Here is a 20,972-nt window from a genome sequence, read left to right as displayed (position 1 = left end):
AACTGTAAAAGATTAGGATTTTATTTTCTTTCAAACATTGCTTGGAATGTTTTCTTGGCAGCAATGCAGATAAATTATTGCACAGTATTTAGGAATCATTTGCATGAATAGAGATGATATTATTCAAATGTTTGACTTAAGCTTTGGTGGTCTATCTGAAACTGCCAAATGTCATTGATAATTGAGTGGAAGGAAATGTTAGTATGAAATAGTCCAAGTTCCTAATCCAAAAGCTTTTTCAAATTATTTTTGGAATGGTAAATAATGCTTTTATCTCCAGTGATTCCCTATTAAAACACATTTTGGTTTGATAAGTTGGCCTTCTCTATAGGCACCTGGCAAAAAGAAAAGGCTGGTAAAATATATACATAAAAGGATCATCAAGCTGTCATCACAAGTTAGAAACCATCAAGACTCACAGACATAGTAAACAATCCTGTGCTTACTGGGAGTAACAGGTGCGAAGGGATAAACTGGGATTTTGAGAATTGCTAATATTAACTACTATACATAAATAGACAAAAAAAAATTCTTCTGTATAGCACAGGAAACTGTATTCAATATCTTATAGTAACCTATAATAAAAAATATGAAAATGAATATATGTATGCATATTTATGACTAAAACATTATGCTGTACACCAGAAACTGACACATTACAACAGACTATACTTCAATTAAAAGGTAAACCATCAAAATTTCCTGTAGATAACTTAAATTATAATTTGCTTTTTTTGTTTGTTTTCCTGAATCACATCATTAAATGGCATTCCAGAGATCATAAATAATATATTTTCTCTCGTGTGTGTGTGTTTATGCACATTTGTAGGTAAGAAAATAATTCCTTGATAAACAACACAGAAAACAAAACTGACAGAAAAAAGTTCTTGCTAACCCTGTCTCCCTAAATTTCACTCTTGACTTTGAGCATACAATTTGCAAATGAGTACTTCATTCTCTTGAAAATCTCCTAGAATGGCTGAGGCAGGTTGAAACAAGCAAACATACACACATAAATGTACTCAGGTGTATAGAAATTTAAGATATAGTGAGAGGATAAATAAAAATCAATATGGATAACTTTAAAGAGCCTCTATATCAATCAGAAGAGAGAGCCCTCAGATGTTCGATAACTTAGAGCAGTTCAGAACCACAGGACAGGATTATAACCATGATTGTATTGGTGAAGTCACTCTATCCTTTCTGTACTGCTCTACACATTTCTCCCACAAATTCACCATTCCACTATTGACATTTCTTACAATCCATGCCGCTATGATCACTGGATCCCCAAGTTCATCATGAGTAAACTCTCCCTAATCCTCTACCTCCTCACAGGTGATTTTATACATCCCCTTGTCCTTCACATCTCCTTGTTCCTAAAAGATACTACTTTTCGTGCAGCCATCTTCAGTGGTGGCTGTTCCTCCTACAGCTGTATCAGTCACGCGCAGTGCTGGCATCTTCCCTTTAGATGACAGAACACCTCTTCTGCACTCTAGTGATACCCAGCCAAATGGACCAATGATGTATTCCTTTGCTTTGACTCCTTATTTGCTTTCCATTCTGCTGGATCATGGATCCATGTCTGTTTTTTATTTGTTTGTTTGTTTTTATTCTACTATCACCAGAACATTTAACAGCCCTCCTTTTTGCATTTTTAGGTGTTAACCCAACTTGTATTGTGGCTACAACTGACCTTATCTAACATTATGCTCAAAAATAGAAATTCTAAATGGGATGAAAATAGATCATGCTTTTTCAGTCCTTAACACTTTTCATTTAACTATTTATTTTATCAGTTTCCCCCTCTCAAAAAAAAAAAAATACCCTCCAACTTTAACATATTTCTCCAGACTTTCAGAGTTTGGTAAGAAAAGAAAACCATTACCATCCCCTAGTTTACCAGAGCCCAGGAGTCTTATAGCCACTAGGTGGGCTAAGTTGGGAGTTCAGGATTTGCAGATACTATTATATATAAAATAGATAAGCAACAAGGTCCTACTGTGTTGCACAGGGAACTATATTCAATACCTTGCAATAGCCTATAGTGAAAAAGAATATATATATAAATTAAATAGTCCCCTGTGACCTCAGAGAAATGCTAAGTCTCCTGTGTGATATATATATATATCTGAATAACTATAATGTATGCCAGAAATTAACACAACATTGTAAACTGACTATACTTCAGTAAAAACAAAACAAAACAAAACAACAAACAGAAGGGCTTCCATAGGAACTAGATGCACAGAGGAAATACAGCCTTTACCAAGGATACAGACAGAATCAGGAAAAAAAAATTGGGAAGATGTGCTCTGGCTTCTTTGTTTCTTTCCAGCCTCTGTTCTCTCCCTGTGACATTAGCCAGAGCCAATGAACAAGGGAACTTGGGATACAGTGCTGTGGTGAGCCTCTAGCTACTCAGAGTAGAGCAGAGGAAGGGCAAGAAATTGATTCCAGAGCAATCATGCAAATGACCAGCAACCCAGCAATGGTGAATGAGTCAGGGCCTTTCTGCAGGCTATTTTTTGGGTTTTGGAATAACTTTGCCCAACCTTGAGATTGCTTCTATGTACTCTTCTCTGATACCACCAGAGAGACACTATTTTCTACCTGCTATATATTTCCCTTGTTCTGCCTTCAACTGAAATATATTTGCTCAATGTGTTCATTTTTGTCTGCTGAATATTTGCTGTTTCTAAATAACAGTTTAGAACTTACGAATTCCAGTAAAATCAGAAAGGAAACAAATTGAGCTTTGAAATATTTTGTCCCCAAATCACTATACTCATGTCTAAGATAAGCAAGTACAACTTAATAGACTCCATCTCATGGCTCCTGCTAGCCATAGAGATAATGCTCTCTTTTTCCATAATGCAAAAATGCCCACATTTTAATCTCCCTTTGTTTGAAGACAATTAAAAGTGAAACTGTTATACTTCTTCCTATACTCCTAAGATTATAGCCTAGGGACATATCTGACTCACAGCTGGCGAGGTGCTGCAGTGCAGCAGGAAGCAGACAGGTTCAAAAGTCAGACTCTGTAGATTGGAATTCTGACTCCATTACTACCAACAACTTACCTTCGCCAAGTTATTTAACCTCAGTGTGCCACAGTTCCCATATCATAAAATAGGATGAATAATAATCTAATTTATAAGTTTATGGTAAAATTTAAAAGAGCTAAGATCAGTAAAAATCTTTGAAAAGCACCTGTACGTGGTATGCACTATATAAGTGTTTAAACTGAGATTTTATTTTGTATTAATAATAAATTATTATTTTAGTCTTGTAGGAAGACAAATTAAGATGAATTGTTTATACCATAGGCAAGAAAGTCTTCTTATAAAAGCTCCATAGTAAAAGTGTGTAACAAGATATTAACATGTAATAGTTAAAACAAAACGAATGATTTTTACGTCTGCATGTGTGTGCACACACGCATGTGTAAATATCCAAAACATATGTTGTTAACTACAAACTTACAATAACAGGAAAGATATTCTGTATTACATAATCAAACTAAAAATTAAGTTTAAAAATATTTCTGTATTTTCATTATTTTTAAAATTATACTTTGCTTAGCCATAGAAAATATAATTACTTAAGGACTTCTTCTCTCCTTAGAATCTACACCATGTTTCTACTTCATTTTCACATCTGTTCTGTTTTGTTATTTAAATTCAAAAGAGTCCAATTTCAATTTTTTCCATTTTTGAAACTGTGATTAGTTTTGGTGGCTTATGAAGAGAAAGTCAGTGAAAGCAAATATTCATGACTGAGAGCCACTGAAAATGAATACCAGATATTGAATTCTGTTTTCTGGCACTTGTACTTATAAGAGAAACTTCTTGCTCAGTTTCTGGTTCCACATGTAAGCAGTTTAGAAGTCACCACTCCACTCTACAAACAAGTAAAAAGCAGAACAGACTGAAAAATTAACAGCTTTTCTTGGGTCCATAACAGAACGGAGAAACCAGAACAAACCACTGCCTCTAAGGTTGGAGAGACAGACTGGTGAATACAGAATCACACCCTATCCATAATGCAGAGACACTTGAGAGGAAACTGTCTCAGGAAAAAGTCACAGCATAGAAAAACCTAAACTGTAGATGATAAATTGCTGGAGACTCAGAATGGACACCTCTGAGACATAAAAACACCAGGGGACCCAATTATTGGAGAAAAGAGGATATAATATTGTGAGATTTATGAGGAGGTTGACCAGGTTCCCATATTAAACATAGAAAAATTCTCTGGGTCTTCTGGCAGGGGGAGGGGAAGGAACCAATTTGAAATACATCAGAGCAGTCTGCTCTCCTTAACGAGGTCTGCCCTTGAAGGAAATTAATTAACTAGATCCTAACCTGCTGGGGTATTAGCAGAGCCTGTACAGGGAAAGAGAAATACCCAACTCTAGCCCACTAGAAACATCCTAAGTGAGGAGGAAAAAATGAGAAACACTTGTAATGTTCGCAGTCCAGAGGCAAAGGATCATACACCATGACAAAGTGAGATATATCTCAGGGATGCAAGGATGATTCAGTATCTGCAAATCAATCGATTTGATACACCATATTAACAGACTGAAGAATAAAAATCTTATAATCATCTCAACAGATGCAGAAGAAGCTTTAAACAAAATCCAACATCCATAATATGATAAAAACTCTCCAGAAAGTGGGTATAGAGGTAATATGCCTCAACATAATAAAGGACATATATGACAGGCACACAGTTAACATCATACTCAATGGTGAAAAGCAGAAAGCATTACCTTCAAGATCAGGAACAAGACAAGGATGCTTACTCTTGAAAGGTCTACTGAACACGGTATTGGAAGTCCTCACCACAAGAAATAAACAAGAAATAAAAGGACTCCAAATTAGAAAGAATGAAGTAAAACTGTCACTCTTTGCAGATGACATGATAGTATACATAGAAAATCCTAAAGACACCACCAAAAAACTACTAGAGCTCATCAATAAATTTGGTAAAGTTGCAGGATACAAATTTAATATACAGAAATCTGTTGCATTTCTAGGCACTAACAATGAACTATCATAAAGAGAAATTCATAAAACAATTCCATTCACAATTGCATACAGAATAGAACATTTAGGAATTAATCTTGCATTTCTAGGCACTAACAATGAACTATCATAAAGAGAAATTCATAAAACAATTCCATTCACAATTGCATACAGAATAGAACACTTAGGAATTAATCTAACTAAGGTGGTAAGGGACCTGTACTTGGGAAACTGTAAGACACTGTTGAAACAAATTGAAGACTACACAAACAGATGGAAATATATTCCATGCTTATGGATTTGAAGAATTAATACTGTTAAAATGATGATACTACTCAAGGCAATTTACAGATCTGATGCAATCTCTATCAAAATTGATGGGGTTTTTTTGAACAGAACTAGAATAAATAATTCTAAAATTTGTATGGAAACACAAAAGACCCTGAATAGCAAAAATTATCTTGAGAAAGAAGAATAAAGTTAGAGGGATCATGCTCCCTGATTTCACGCTATACTACAAAAGCTACATTCATCAAAATAACATGGTATTAGCACAAAAACAGACAGATCAGTGGAGGAGAATAGAGAGCCTAGCAATGAATCCACAATTATATGGGAAGTTAATCTATAACAAAAGAGACAAGAATATACAATGGGGAAAAGACTTCTTCAATAAATGGTGCTGGGGAAACTGGGCAGCTAAATGTAAGAGAATCAAACTGGATTGTTCTCATACACCATGCACAGAAATAAATTCAAAATGAATTAAAAAATTTAAGCCCTAAAACCATAAAACTTCTGCAAGAAAACATAGGGAGTAGGGCCTTTGGCATTGGACTTAGTGATATTATTTTGGATATATCTCTTCAGGTAAGGGAAAGAAACACAAAAATAAACAAACAGGAGTACATCAAACTAAAAGCTTTTGAACAGCAAAGGAAATCAAATAAAACAAAAAGGCTACCTACTGAAGGGGAGAAGTTATTTGCAAATGATATATCTGCCAAAGGATTAATATACAAATACACAAAGAACTGATACAACTCAACATAAAGGACAATTTTTAAATGGGCAGAGGTTCTGAACAGACATTTTTCCAAAGACATACAGATGGCTAGAAGGTACATGAAAAGATGCTCAGCATCATGAATCATCAGGGAAATGTAAATCAAAGTCACAATGAGATATCACCTTACACTTCTTAGAATGGTTATGATCAAAAAGACAACAATTAAGTGTTGGCAAGGATGAGGAGAAAAGGGGCATCCTTGTGCACTGTTGGTGAGAATCTAAATGTGTACACCTGCTGGAAAATAATATGGAGATGCTCAAAAATTTAATAATAGAACTACCATAATATCCAGCAATTCCACTCTTGGGTATTAAGCTGAAGAAAATGGAAACTGTCCATCAAAAGATGAATTGATAAAGATGTAGTATAAAGTGGAATATTACTCATCCATAAAAAATAATAAATTCTTGTCTTTTGAGACAGCATGTATGGACCTAGACTATCTTATGTTAAGTGAAATAAACCAGACACAGATAGATAAGCCCTGTATGATTTCACTTGTATATGCAATCTAAAAAACGAAATAAATAAACATAAAAAAGCAGAATCAGAGCTGCACAGAACAAGCAGATGTTAACAAAGGGGAGGAGATAAGGGGAGGAAAGAAATAGGTGAGGGAGATTAACAGGTACAATCTTTTAGTTGCAAACAAATGAGTCATAAGTATGAAATGTACAGGTGAGGCATATATCAATAACTATGTAATTTCTTCGTATGGTGACATATAACTAGAATTCTGGTGGTAAACATTATGAAATGTATAGAAATCCATTGCTTTTCTATACACAAATAATGAACCATCACAAAGAGAAAACAAGAAGAAAAATCCCCTTTAAAATCACATCAGAAGAATAAAATCCCTAGGAATAACCTTAATTAAGGAGGTGAAATACTGATACTCTGAAAACTATAAAACTTTAATAAAGGAAATTGAAGATAATACAAAGAAATGGAAAGATAACCTGTATTCATGGATTGGAAGAATTTTTATTGTTCAAATGTCCATGCTACTCAAAGCAATCTACAGATTTAATGTAATCCTTATCAAAATACCTATAAAATGTTTCACAGAACTAGAACAAATAATCCTAAAATGTATATGGAATCACAAAAGACCCAAATTGTAAAAGTAATCTTGGGGAAAAAGAACGAAGCTAGAGTTACAATGCTGCCTGATTTCAGACTATACTACAAAGCTACAGTAATCAAAACAGCATGAAACTGGCACAAAAACAGATACAAAACAGAACAGAGCACAGAAATAAACTCACACAGTTATAGTCAATTAATCCATGACAAAGAAGGCAAGAATATACAATGAAGAAAAGACAGTGTCTTCAATAAATGGTGCCAGAAAAACTGGATAACTACATGTAAAAGAATAATATTAGAACATTCTCTAACACTATATACAAAAATAAACTCAAAATGGATTAAAGACCTAAATATAAGACTTGAAATCATAAAACTCCTAGAAGAGAACATAGAACACTGTTTGACATAAATTGTAGCAGTATTTTTTGGATGTCTCCTAAAGCAAAAGAAAGGAAAGCAAAAAATAAACAAATGGGACCTAATTAAAGTGTTTTTCCCAGCTAAGGAAACCATCAATATATTAAAAAACCAAATGACCCAGTTTAAAAATGGGCAGAAGACCCAAGCAGACATTCTTCCAAAGAAGATATATAGATGGCCAAGAGGCAAACGAAAAAATGTTCAATATTGTTCATCATCAGAGAAATGCAAATCAAAATCACAATGAGATATCACTTCACACCTGTCAAGATGATTATCATCAAAACATGTACAAATAATAAGTGCTGGCTAAGATGTGGAGAAAAAAGAACTCAAGCACACTGTTGGTAGGAATGTAAATTGGTGCAGCCACTATGGAAAACAATATACATGCTCCTCAAATAACTAAAAATAGAACCACCATATGGCCCAGCAATTCCACCACTGGGTATGTATCTGAAGAAAACAAAAGCCTTAATTCAAAAAGGTAAATGCACTCCAATGTTTATAGTAGCATTATTTGCAACAGCCAAGATACCAAAGCAATCTACATGTCCATCAACAGATGAATGGATAAAGATGTGAGGCATATATACATATATGTATAATAAAGTTATACATTATAATATGAAATTATATTATCACTTACACATGGAATCTAAAAAATAAAATGAATATATATATATATATATATATAAAAACAGAAACAGACTCAGATACTGGGAACAAACTAGTGGTTAACACTGGTGAGAGGCAAGGGGGGAGTGGTCAGATAGGAGTACAGGATTGAAAGATACAAACTATTACGTATAAAATAGATAAGCAACAAGGATACATTGTTCACCACAGAGAAATATAGCCATTATTTTGTAACAGCTTTAAATGCAGTATAATCTATAAAAATACTTAATCACTATGCTGTATACCTGAAGCTCATATAATATTATAAATTAACTGTACTACAATAAAAAAAAATTACATAGTTAAGGAAGGCCGTATCTTGTGAAATTACAGGTATATTTTCATTTTTGTGTCACTCTGTGCCATAATGGAATTATATAATTAAAAAAAAATTTTAGTGGGCTAGAATATTATTTTAAATAAAATATTGAACAAGTGATGTTCTAATTAATATTAGTTCAGAAATTCATAAATGTATTTTATTTATTATTCACATATTTACTAAGAATATGTGAATTATTTTCTATTCAGTATGTGAGCTAATGAATGCTTTCAATAAACATGTATTTAAACTTAGAGAAAAGAGTAAATCCTAAGAGTTCTCATAACAAGGAAAAATGTTTTTTCTATTTTTTAATATTGCATCTATATGAGATGATGAATGTTCACTAAACTTACTGTGATGATCATTTCATGATATATGTAAGTCAAATCATTATGGTGTACACTTAAACTTATACAGTGCTGTATGTCAACTACATCTTAATTAAACTAGAAGAAAAAAATTAAATTAAAAGACATGAACACATCCAGCAGGTGGAAAATATCAAAATTTGAGGGAAATTTATAGCATTGAATGCATATATTAGAAAAGAAGAAACATTTGAAGTCAATAATCTAACTTTCTTTTGCAGAGAACTAGAAAAAGTAGAGCAAATTAAATCCTAAGTAAGCAGAAGAAAAGAGACGGGACTAAAATTCCTAATATCAGAAATGAAAGAGGGCATACCTCTATAGATCCCAGGGATATAAAAGGATAATAAATCAATAATATAGACAACTATTTGCTAACCAATTTGATGACCTAGATGAAATACACCAATTCCTTCAAAGATACAATCTGCCAAAAGTCACAGAGAAGAAATAGAAGATTGTAACAGGTCTATGTAGATTTAAGATTTTTAATCAATAATTAATAACCCTCCAAAGCAGAAAGCACTAGGGCTACACTGACTCCCTGGTGAATTTGACCAAATATTTGAGGAAGAAACTCCACCAATTCTTACAATGTCTTTCAGAGCATAAAAGTTGAGGAAATGCTTCCTACTTCATTCTATGAGGTCAGCATTATCCTAAATCAAAGACTTTACAAGGAAAGAAAATACAGACTGATATCTTTCAAGAACACAGATGCAAGAAACCAAAATATTGGAAACTGAATCTTAAAAAGTATAAAAAGAACTACACACCACAACCAAATGGCACTTACCCCAGATATGCGAGGCTGATTCAACATTTGAAAATAATGAATGTAGTTCATCACTTCAAAAGGCTAAAAAAGAAAAATAACAAGATCGTATCAATAGATGCAGAAAAAGTATTTACAAAACCCAATAGCCATTCATGACAAAAACTCTCAACATAATAGCAATAGAGGGGAACCTTTTAAAAAGATAAAGACTATTTGCAAAACACCTACAAGCTGACATCATATTTAATGATACAAAACTTGAAGCTTTCCAACTAAGATTAGGTACAAGGCAAGATGTCCCTTCTCACCACTCCTTTTCAACATTGCAGTAGAAGTCCTTGTTACTGCAATAAAGCAATAAAGCAAGAAGAGGAAATAAAATATATACATATTGGGAAAGAAGACATAAAACTGTCTTTTTCCACATATGACATGATTGTCCATATAGAAAATCCAAAAGAATTGACAACAAAAACTGGAACTAATAAGCAATTATAGTAAGGCTGGAAGATACAAGACTAATAAATAAAAGTCATTTGCTGTCCTATAGACCAACAATGAACAAGTAGTATTTGAAATTAAAACACAATTCCATTAATATTAGCACAAAAATTGAAACACAAGTATAAATCTAACAAAATTTGTATAAGATCTATATTAAGGAAAATTACAAAACATTAATAAACAAAAATAAGTAAGTACTAAATAAATGGAAAGATATTCCATGTTCATGGATAGGAGGACTCTATTTTCAAGATGTCTGTTTTTCCCAACTTGATGTACAGATTCAATACAATTCCAATCAAAATTCTAACAAATTATTTCATGGTTATTGACAAACTGATTCTGATATTTATTTGGAGAGACAAAAGACTCAATATAAACAGCGCAATATTGAAGGAAAAGAACAAAGTTGGAGACTGATGCTTCTTGACTTCAAGTCTTAGTGTTAACTGCAATAATCAAGACAGAGTGGTGCTAGCAAGAAGAATAGACAATGGATCAACAGAACAGAAGTCAAGAAACAGACTCACATAATTATGGTAAACTGATCTTTGATAGAAGAGCAAAGGCAATTCAATGAAGCAAAGACAGTCTTTTCAACAAATAATGCTAGAATGGCTGGACTGAGTCTAGACATAGACCATATACCCATCATAAAAACTAACTCAAAATGGATCATACATCTGAAGTGTGAAATGCAAAACTATAAAACTCCTAGAAGATAACATAATACAAACCTAAAAGACCATGAGTATGGTGATGCCTTTTTAGATACAACAGCAAAGAAATAATCCATGAAAGGAATAATTGATAAGCTGAACTTTAATAAAATGAAAAAAACTGCTCCACAAAAACAATATCAAGATAATTACCCACCTTTCCCCTAGAGGCAGGCCCATTGACTGCATGACTGCAGATCCTTAAACAGCCCTTTGATTTGGCTTCAGCCCCACCTAGCTGCAGTCTAATGGTAGTCCTGCTTACCCAGGTCCCAAGCAGTGACCTGGCAAAGTCCTTCTGTCACTAGCACCATCTACCAAAGGGACCCAGCAGGTGTCACTTCTACCCATGCTTCAGGGAACAGGCCTGCCAAACTCAGTCCTGACTAACACTATAGACCAAAGAACCTAACAGACATATAGAGACCACTCAATCCAACAAAAGGAGAACGTATACCTCTCAAGCACACAGAGCAAGAGCACATTCTCTGGATAGCTCATATGTCAGATCACAAAATACGGCTTAAGGAATTTAGCAAGACTGAAATTATATGAAGTATCTTTTCTAACCACAATGATATTAAATAGAAATCAATAACAAGAGGAAAATTGAAAATTCACAATTATGTGGCAAGTAAGTGATATACTTCTAAATAACAAACGAGTCAAAGAAGACGTAAAAAGGGAAATAAAAATATCTCAGAATGAACAAAAATGGAAATTCAACAGATCAAAACTTAAGGGATGAAGCAAAAGCAGTTCTAAGAAGATTTGTAGCAATAAATGCATACACCTAGAAAAAATATATCACAAATGAAAAACCTAACTTCATACTTCAAGTAATTAGGAAAAAAAAAACTGGGCCCAAAATTAGCAGAAAGAAGAAAATGATAAGTATTAGAGCAGAAGTAATGAATTAGAGACAAGAAAGACAATAGAAAAACTTAAAGAAACTAAGAGATAGTTTTTTGAAAAGATACAAAAAAGAAACATTTGGCTAGACTCATCAAGGAAAAAAAAAGAGAGAGGACTCAAAATCAGAAATGAAAGAGGAGATACTACAACTGATACCACATAAATACAAAGAATCACAAGAGATTACTGTGAATGATTATACACACACACAAATTGAATTACCTAGAAAAAATACGTGAATTTCTAGAAACATACAACTGACCAGGACTGAATCATGAAGACATATAAAATATAAAGAGACTAATAATAAGTTAGGGGATTGAAGCAGTAATCAAAATTCCTCACAGCAAATAATAGCCCAGGAACCAGATGGCTTCACTGGTAAATTTTACTGAATGTTTAAAGTTAATCTTTTTCAAACTCTTCCAAAAAAATTAAAAAGGAAACATCCAAACTTATTTTACAAGACCAGCATTACCTTCATACAAGAGCCAGATAAGAACACTATAAGAAAAAAAAATACCCTGATAAACATAGATGCAAAATTTCTCAATAAAATACTAGCAAACTTATTTCAATAACACATTAAAAGTATCATACACCATGATCAAATGATGTTTATCACTGGGATGCAGGGATATTCCAACAGAGACAAATTAATCAACATAATGCACCACATGAACATAATGAAGGATAAAAATAATATGATCATCTCAACAGATGCAGAAAAAGCATTTGACAAAATTCAACATTCTGTCATGATAACTCTCAACAAAATGGGTATAGTAGGAACATACATCAACATAATAAAGTTCAAACATGAAAAAGCCACAGTTCATATCATATTCTATAGTGAAAAGCTGAAAGCTTTTCCTCTACAATCAGGAACAAAATAATGCCCACTCTCACCACTCTTAACATAGTATTGGAAGTCCTAGCCAGAGCAATTAGGCAAGGAAAAGAAATAGAAGACATCCAAATCAGAAAGGAAGAGATTAAATAGTCTCTACAGATGACACTATGCTATGCCAAAAAAAAAAAATTCTAAAGCACCCACCAAAAAATGTTAGAACTACTAAATACATCCAGTAAAGTTGCAGAATACAAAATCAACATACAAAAATCACTTGTATGTCTTTATAACAGCAATAATCTGAAAAGAAATCTCATTTATAACAGTATCAAAAACAATAAAACACTTAGGAATAAATTTAACCAAAGAGGTAAAAGATCTGTACAGTGGACATATAAGACATTGATGAAAGAAACTCAAGAAGACACAAATTGAAAGATATCCTGTTCATGAACTGGAAGAATTGTAAAAATGTCCATACTACCAAAATATATTTACAGGTTCAATACAATCTCTATCAAAGTTCCAGTGGCATTTTCCTCTGAAATAGAAAAAACAACCCTAAAATTTGTATGGGAACCACAAAAGATACCAAGTAGCCAAAGACATTTTGAACAAGAACAAAGCTGGAGTCATCGCACTTCCTGATTTCAAACTATTTTACAATGCTATAGAAATCAAACAGTGTGGTACTGACACAAAAACAGATCCACAGATCAATGGAACAGACTAGAGTACAGAAATAAACCCACATATATATGGTCAATTAATTTATGACAAAAGGGTCAAGAATATACAATGGGGAAAGGACAGTCTGTTCAATAGATGGTGTTAGGAAAACTGGATATTCACATGCTAAAGACCTTTTTCTAACATCACACACAAAAATTAACTCAAAATGGATTAAAATTTAAATGTAAGACCTGAAACTGAAACTATAAAATTCCTAGATGAAAACATAGGGAAGAATCTCCTCGACACTGGTCTTGGCAATAATTTTTGGGGGGCTATGACCTTAAATGCAAAAGCAACAAAAGCAAAGTAACAAATGAAATTACATCTAATTTTAAAACTTCTGCACAGTGACAGAAACAATCAACAAAATTAATAGGCAACCTAAGGAATGGGGAAAACTATTTGTAAACTACATATCTGGTAATGAGTTAATATCCAAAATATATAAGGAACTCATACAATTCAATAGCATAAAAACAAATAATCTGACTGAAAATAGGCAAAGAACCCAAATAGACATTTTTCCAATGAGAATATACAAATAGCCAACAGGTATATTAAAAAGTGCTCAACATCACTAATCATCAGGGACATGCATATCAAAACCACGATGAGATGTCCCCTCACACCGGTTAGGATAGCTATTATCAAAAAGACAAGAAATAACAAGTGTTGGTGGGGATATGGAGAAAAGGTAATCCACTGTCCACTGCTGGGAGGATGTGCTAATTAACTTGATTATGGTCATCACTTCTAATGTGTATGTATATATGAAGTTCATGTTTCCTTCCAGATGATTCCTCACTTACCAATCTTTCTACTTGCCTATAGAATATACCTAGTTATGTACCCACAGAGAGAAAAATCCTACTTGATAGTTACAGACTGAACAATTTTTTACCCTCACAGCTACAAAAACAGCCCTGTCCTGCCTCCTAGATTCCACATCCCATAGAAAGATGACTTTCTGACCAGTTGCTCACTCTCAAAACCTAGGAGTTAAAGTTGACTCCTTTCCAACTCCATCCTCTGAGCAATCAACTACCAAATCCCATATATTTACCCTTTGTAAATATCTTTTGTTAGAAATTATTATTCCCATCTTTGATACCAGAGTTTAGAAGAGTCATCTCTTGCACTCTAACTGGTTTCTCTGCCTCCAGATTGGTCCCTTCCTCCCTCACTATTCTCAACTCAGCAGCCAGAAAACCTTGATTATAAATGTTAAGGTTGGTATGCCATTTCTTATGTCTCCCATTGCCTTATGATAAAGTCTAATATTCCATCCAAATCTTGTTAATTCTACTTTAGCTCTGATCTCCCTTGTTGCTTGCCATTCCCTACTCTTAACTAATGTTCCAGGTATATTAAGATGCTTTCATATCCCTGTCTGTTATACATCCATGCATACACATATGTAAATACACATGTATCACAACTTGTTTTTCATGAGGTTGTACTTATATACAGCAGCCAGGATCAAACAAGATGGAGAAGTATAATGACAGATGACCAATAGTCCATCATCCCTGCATCTTAACTCAGATTTTATGACTGGAATATTTCTCCTCCCCATCTCACTTACTCTGGGTACCTTCTAACCTTCAGTCAGATTCTAGTTGAAATAACATTCCTTCAGGTATTCTTATATCAGTATGCTTACTATGCACACTCACTGTCTGTCCATCGTGACCATCCAAGAGTAACAGCTTCCTCTTCACCATCGAAACTTTCTGTGTTTCTGTTTTGGCTACACATAGGGAAGAGGACTTGAGAAAACAAAGTTCCTAGACCTAACTGAGTTATTATAAGCAACTCAGAACAAAAGAAAAATCCCAACTACACCACCTCTGCTCCCCCCACCCCCAAAGAACTGAATGGAAAAAGGGAAAAGAAACAGCTCTCATTCTTTATGGAACAAAATTTAATTTTGGCATACCAACATTAATCTCATCAATACAGTCACAAAAATTTCCTTAGGTTGATTTCAAATACCAGTACCTTTTGTGTAAACTACAAATAATTAATTCATTAACCACTTTATTTTTTTCATTCAATCACTATTTAATTCATTCAAGAAATGTTTAGTAAGCACTTGTGTATCAAACACATATAGGGGATACAAACTTTGCAAGGGCAAAGTTTCTTCTCACATGCAAATTTCATTCCAGTGGAGAGATAAAAATAATAAAGAAACAGAAATGTAAGGTAATTATAGCCATATAAGAATAAAACGGGGTAAGGAGTTTGAATACGGGAGGGGCGATGTATCAATTATTCAGATATGACAGTCATCAGAGATCCGTAGCAAAGGAGCAAGTGAGCTCTGTAGATTTCTGGCAAAGTGAGCCCTTCCAGCAAGGTGAGGAGCAGGAGTTAAAGTATCAGAGGCAGGAATGAGTCAATTGTTTGGAAGAGATAAAAAGAATGCTAGTGTGGTGGACTGCAACTGGGAAGAGGGAAACTGAAATGTGATAAAGATGGAACAGAATGTAATAAAGAAATACTGGAGACAGACAATGCTGCCTTTGAAGTTCACGGTATGAAGTCTGGAATGTTTGAAACAGGTACCTGATATTGTCAAGATTTTTATTTTAAAAAGATTAGTCTAGTTCCTAAATGGAAAACAGAAAACCTGAGCTTGCCAAGTGTAGCAGGAGGGTTAGTTAGGAACCACTTACAGTAGTCCTATTTCTGAAGAGGCTATAAAAACCTATTTGTTTTAGCATAGGGCTCATTATTTATTAGGGTTGAATGGATGAAAATATTTCCCGTAAAGACTTGGAATCAGGCACTCCAGACTCTAAATTATTTTTCAAAGACTCAAAATCCAGATTTGTAAATAGACATCAAATAATCTGCATAATAAGATTGTAAGTCTCAATATGCCTGCTGGATGACATTTTATTTACTTTAATTAGCCAGTGCATATGCCTTTATTTTTTTTCTCTCCAAAGAGAAGAAGTGCACAAAGAAGGAATTAGCTTACAAAAAGTACAGGATATGACACTTTTTATTTTTAAGACAAAATATGTGTTTATAATTTTTAGATAAGTGGTGTATCTATGATAGTTCAGCTCCTCTGTATGAAATAAAAGAATCAGCCGTTCCACAAAGCATGGTCTCTACCTCTTGTGAACTTGATCTTGGAGCTAAATGTAAGGACTGAAAATAATAAAATAGAACCTAGTTAAGGTTTGCACATCTTTGTTTCTCACCAGTAGTATTTCTTATATTTCAGTTAGAACTTTCACCAGGTGACTGGTTTCTGGACCACTTGAAACAATTTTCTCTTTTCCACTGATGCTAAATATCCAAGCTAAAATCCACCCTCTACTCAAATATGGTGTAAATGATGAAAATGCAAGCAGTTGAAGTTACTGTCAATTCAACTGTCATTATACGAGGCTGAATTGCATAGATTTATTATCATTTCTAGACTATGTCATTATTTTAATGTAATTTCTGCAGTTTTATGGTTTACTGATATGTGTAATTGCACAGAAGTTGGCCAGTAGTATACATTAAACAGCTGTGTTTTTTGGTTGAGCTCACCATGTTAATAAAACTATGAGCTTCTAAAACATCCTGTCAGATGGTAGTAATTTAAACTGTTTTTCAGTTGACGTGATTATTTGAAAATTTACTACTTTGAACTTTAAAAAGGAATATGTAACAAGGCTCTACTGAAGCTTAAAAGAAAGTAAGCAATGCCTGCTCACAGAGTGCTCCTGACGCGCCTCCCTGAGAGCAGCTCGCTTAGGAAGTAGAGGAAGACTTCACCAGCCGCTAAGGGCGAGACAGCAGCGCGGCGGCCCATCAAGCTCCGAGTCCTACCACCGTGCCTCTGAAAACCACGATGGTGGTTGTGGAATATTAGAAAAGTAGAAGTTGGCAGACAGAGATAATACATCTAGTCATCGTTGCAGATCCTAAACTGCTGATGTTGTCAAGGTGTGATGTGTCCTGCGCTGAGAAAATTACCCATAAAGGTATACTGAACCAACTGTTCAAGCTTTCCATTGCACAAACCAATCCCCAAATCTCTAATTAAACTCCTAAATATACACAATCCCTCCAGCTCTAACATACATAATACAAACAAAGCAAAATAAGTATCAATGTAAAGTACTAAGTATACACCATTTACCATTTGAAAAAAAATCAGTCAACTCCTGATTTAAATGACCATGAAAATGATTGACTAAGCTCAATAATTTTAAATGCCCTCGAATTAAGTTTATACTTCAAATAGAATAAGGATCATCTCTCCCTTTCTCTCTCTCCCCTCCCTCTCCTTCAAACACACACACACACACACACACACACACACACCATTTGATGCTAGTCAGAAAGAGTTGTACTTTAGTTTTCTGTTTTTTATATATATATATATATAGAGAGAGAGAGAGAGATACAGATATATTCTGTGTGCCAAAAATAACCATCTAAATTAAAACAAACAAATAAAGTCAAAAGAGAAATGACCATACGGAAAAAACATCTATTTGCAACACATATCACAGTATGGCTTAATTTTCTTAAAACATAAAGACTCCTAAAATGAGTAAGAAAAACATCAAAATCCCAAGAAAAAAAAAATGGGCAGAGGAGAAGAAGAGACAGAATACCAGAAAAGGAAAAAACCAAACAATAAGTTCTAAATATATGAAAAGTACCGAGAATAGGAAGCATTCTTTCCTCTGCTCCCCGACACCCCCCCACCCCTACTAAGTCTCTCCTTACTAGGTGGTCCCTTAAATTCTTCCAGTTTCCCTGTGTTCGTATATTATCTTCCCCTTCAGTATGAGGCTTTCATAGAATCTGTTCTTATCAAGCACATACACACCATTTAATCAATCAATTCATTCTGCCCAATAGTTTCCTTGAATTCCAAACATCTTTCCCAAGGCACACAGCATTTCTCAGATGGTGCTCCATGCTAACCTTGCAGGCTTTAATATACTATAATACTAAAGGGCCAGAGCTACACTGTTGGAGAGTAACACTTTTTCACCCTCCTGAAAATGTTCCACTCTGGATCTTGCTGTGTCCTAACATACTCTTCCACTTAGACTGGAAATTAGAGAGAAGAGACTTCCAGAATCGGAAACCTAGGGATAATGAACTTAATTCAACCTGGGCTTCAGCATAGGAGAGCAGACTCCCTGCAGTCATGTTCATACATACGCCTGTATCAACATTTCCAATTGGGCTTTGCTAGAGCCCTTGGTCTTGCTTGGTTTTATCTGGTTTCTTGGGAAAATCCGACTGTATTCCCACAAAGAACCAAATACACAAATTCCTCCCAAAAGCAGAGATATTGTTTTGAAATCAAAAGTATCTGTCTCATAATCTGCTATGATTGCTCCGTAGTCCTAAATTCTCACCCTTGCTTGTTTCTCATATATGTTTCAATGAAAATTTCAACAAGAGTTGTCCCACCTGTGCAATTTTAATACTATCTCATAGCCAATACATTTCTCGTGGATAGAAAAATGTCCATGTACTTTCAACGTCTTCAATTTTTGAAAACATTTTTTTTCAGTTTGTCAAAACAGACTATTAGTGTTAACCAAGTGAAATTTAAATTAATTCAGACAGCTTAACACAGGAATATATTCATATGCAAAGCACACAAGAGTCAAATAGAGAAGTTAATACAAGGAGTTTTAGAGAAAGGAAATCACATCAAGTGCAACTTAACCTAATTGAGACTGATTTTAAATCACTTTTATTTCAAAGGAAGATTTAATCTTCCAAGGGTAGCTTTTTTTTCCATATGAAAATATTTTTTTTTTTTTTTAACCCCCCTTCATCTTATTTTAATCCACTAGGTGGGTGAATTTCTGTCTGGCAAGAATTCATTATCTTTTGCTTTGATTAAGAATCATTACAATTTGTAGTATTTTTTTTTATCTCCTTTGCAAGGACTTCAACCTCTGTTGGTTTAATAAATATGCTAATGTCTGTTACAGGAGTAAAACTCTAAGTAAGGAGATTAGAGCAGGTTCCATCGTGGAGAAGGTATGTTATTTTACTTCTTCTTCCATCACATATTAGAACTTTCCAAAGGGAGAGGGTTCCTGGAATTTTTGAATAATCCTTACAGAGTCAATAGCAGACACTTTTTAAAATTACATTTAACAATATTTAATAATTTTTATTGAGCGACTAGTATGTGGTGAAGGCTAAGTACCCCACTGAGTGTATGTCAAAACGTCCTCCTGATGCTAATACCAAAAAAATTAAATAATTACAACGAAGGACTGACTATTCTGACAGTAGTATGGAGCAGCTTGAAGGGGATTTGAAATATGTATTTGAATAATTAGTGAATGAACTTTGAGAAACTGATGTCTAAGGGAATTCCTTAGATGAATATGATTTATCCAGGTAATGTATGTGAGCATTGGGCCCAAAGAATTATGAAATAATTATATCACAGTTCTCTCTATAACATTAATAATCCATTTTTATTAATCATCTTTGTTCAGTTCCTGTGATTTTCTTATGCATATATTCTATCTACTGGTCTTTTTTCTTTTACTTCTGCCTATTCCACATTGATTTGCCCATACTGTTTATACACACATATATGAAAGGCTATGCATATATTGGTTAAGAGTGAGAATCTGGACTTCTGAACCACTACCTGCATCTGAATCTCAGCTTTGCCATATGCAATCACCGTGACCTTGGGCAAATTCCTTAACTCAATTCTTCAGTTTCTTCATCCATAAAACAGAATAAAGAATGATATCAATCACACAGGGGAGATGTGACAATAAAAGGAAATAATATATGCAGAACGCACAGAACAAAATTGTACATAGTAAACTCTTTAAGTGTTTGCTATTATATTATTAGATATTATAAATTAATTTTAGTAGTAATCTGCAACCAACAGCTGTCTAAAAGCTATTAAGCACCCTTTCTATATTCTTTCTGTATTTCAATAGCTCCCTAGATTGTGAATCTCACTTTCCCAAATAGAAACACTGCATTTCCAATCACCTTTTCCTCTAGCTTATAGATGTGTGACTTAGGTTCTGCTGATTTGATGCATCTGTGCAAGACTCTGATTCATAAATCACATCAGAAAACCAGCCAGGTATAGGGCATCCAACTTGCTGGAATACACAGGAGCAAAGACAGTGACTGTGAGGTGAGCAATCATGGAGACCCTTTATTCCTCCAGAGATATGCCTAAGGCATTCAGAATGGTCTAGCATTTGACTACTAATATAAGCTATCCTACAATATAGCCTCTAGCAATCCTAGGCTGTTCTGAATCCCTGGTAATAGAATTGTTTACCTTTATACCACAAGGTTTGGGAAAGGCATCGAAATCTGCATATGGCGATGCCTAGGCTGACTTCAAGGTGTTTACACTGTGAGACCTGAAGTTCTTATGTGGTTGTTTAAAACAAACAAACAAACAAAACCATGCCACTGGGGCCCATTTTGC

The 20,972-nt window shown here is 34.1% G+C and overlaps 1 long non-coding RNA gene across 2 annotated transcripts in view; it reads right to left on the bottom strand.

Moving 5' to 3' along the window:
- Nucleotides 1-20,972, bottom strand: part of LOC105093636 (uncharacterized) — a 697,614-nt gene that overhangs the window by 88,054 nt on the left and 588,588 nt on the right. For both annotated transcript variants that reach the window (XR_010377608.1, XR_010377607.1), the window contains one exon: nt 9,794-9,856. This is a non-coding gene — a long non-coding RNA (uncharacterized LOC105093636). The remainder of the gene's footprint in view (nt 1-9,793; nt 9,857-20,972) is intronic.

This window comes from Camelus dromedarius, chromosome 1 (genome assembly GCF_036321535.1).
Source record: "Camelus dromedarius isolate mCamDro1 chromosome 1, mCamDro1.pat, whole genome shotgun sequence".
Classification (NCBI taxonomy): domain Eukaryota; kingdom Metazoa; phylum Chordata; class Mammalia; order Artiodactyla; family Camelidae; genus Camelus; species Camelus dromedarius.
This window is presented reverse-complemented; position numbering and strand designations above follow the sequence as displayed.